This window comes from Cynoglossus semilaevis, chromosome 7, assembly GCF_000523025.1.
Source record: "Cynoglossus semilaevis isolate Cse_v1.0 chromosome 7, Cse_v1.0, whole genome shotgun sequence".
NCBI classification, from domain to species: Eukaryota; Metazoa; Chordata; class Actinopteri; order Pleuronectiformes; family Cynoglossidae; genus Cynoglossus; species Cynoglossus semilaevis.
This window is the reverse complement of record NC_024313.1, coordinates 13561793-13563091: the sequence shown is the minus strand read 5'-3', so window position 1 is coordinate 13563091 and position 1299 is coordinate 13561793.

Here is a 1299-nt window from a genome sequence, read left to right as displayed (position 1 = left end):
TCATCCCCACTCATCCCCCATTTCTCGTTTCCACCACGGTGACGTCCTGTTGCTGCTGCTCTGGAGACGTGATGCACAGACTGAGAGTTTGGATTAGACAGTCGTCTGTCCTGAACCAAAGTCCAAAAAGAAAACCAGTCATTTAACACACCATTTTTCTGGTGCTACATTTTCTGGTTCTGTGGAGTCTCCTCTGGTTCTGTGGAGGCTCCTCTGGTTCTGTGGAGTCTCCTCTGGTTCCTGGGTTCTGTGGAGTCTCCTCTGGTTCTGTGGAGTCTCCTCTGGTTCTGTGGAGTCTCCTCTGGTTCTGTGGAGTCTCCTCTGGTTCTGTGGAGTCTCCTCTGGTTCTGTGGAGGCTCCTCTGGTTCTGTGAAGTCTCCCCTGGTTCTGTGGAGTCTCCTCTGGTCATTTTCTGTGGGAGCAGCTGGTCCTGGTCTTCATATTCATGTCTCAGAACTTGAGCCTGATCCACTTCTTGTTCTCCAGATGGTGAAGTGATCCATATTCACTCTGGACCAAAGACAAACACGTCATGGTGAGAAGTTCCTCCTGAACCAGAGGTCACGTTACACCAGTAACTGGGACCAGAATCCCAGCTCATTTCAGGACCAGTGAGGAGAAGAGTTCTGACCCGAACCAAAGGAACCCAGAACCCTGGTCAGAGGTTTGGACCTGAACCCAGACCATCAGGGACCATCAGACGAGGACCCCGTCCTCATCCTCTGCTCCTCCTTCCACACAGTTCCCCGCTCCTCCTGACTGCCCAAAGGAGGCGCTGTTGTCATAGCAACCATCTCTGGAGGGGCTCACAGCATCTGTCAGCTTTATTAAATCAGTGGGATTAGAACGGAGTGAAGGTCGCGCTGAGAGCGCCCCCTGCTGCTGGAGTGAGGAGGAGCTTCACCAAGGTCCAAGTCCCAGTCCGGACCAGCCTCTCAGGGGCTTCAGGGACCCTTTGACCCTTTGACCCTTTGACCCCCACCACGGGGGCCGTTTTTACCCCAGTGTTGGAGTGGCTGCAGCGTCGTGGTTGTCGTCGGTTGTCATGGTTGTCATGGTTGTCATGGTTGTCATGGTTGTCGTCGGGTTGCGTCGGTTGGTGGCCGGGCTGGACACAGACCCTGATGTGGTTCATTGTTCTCAACAGCCCTTGAAGGAGGAGCTGTTGAGTGTCAGCAGGGGGCGATGTCAACGACCTGTTGATGTAAATACCACTCACTGTAAACTGACAATAAAACAGACAACAATCAGTCATCACACAGTACACACACAGTACACACAGTACACACAGTACACACA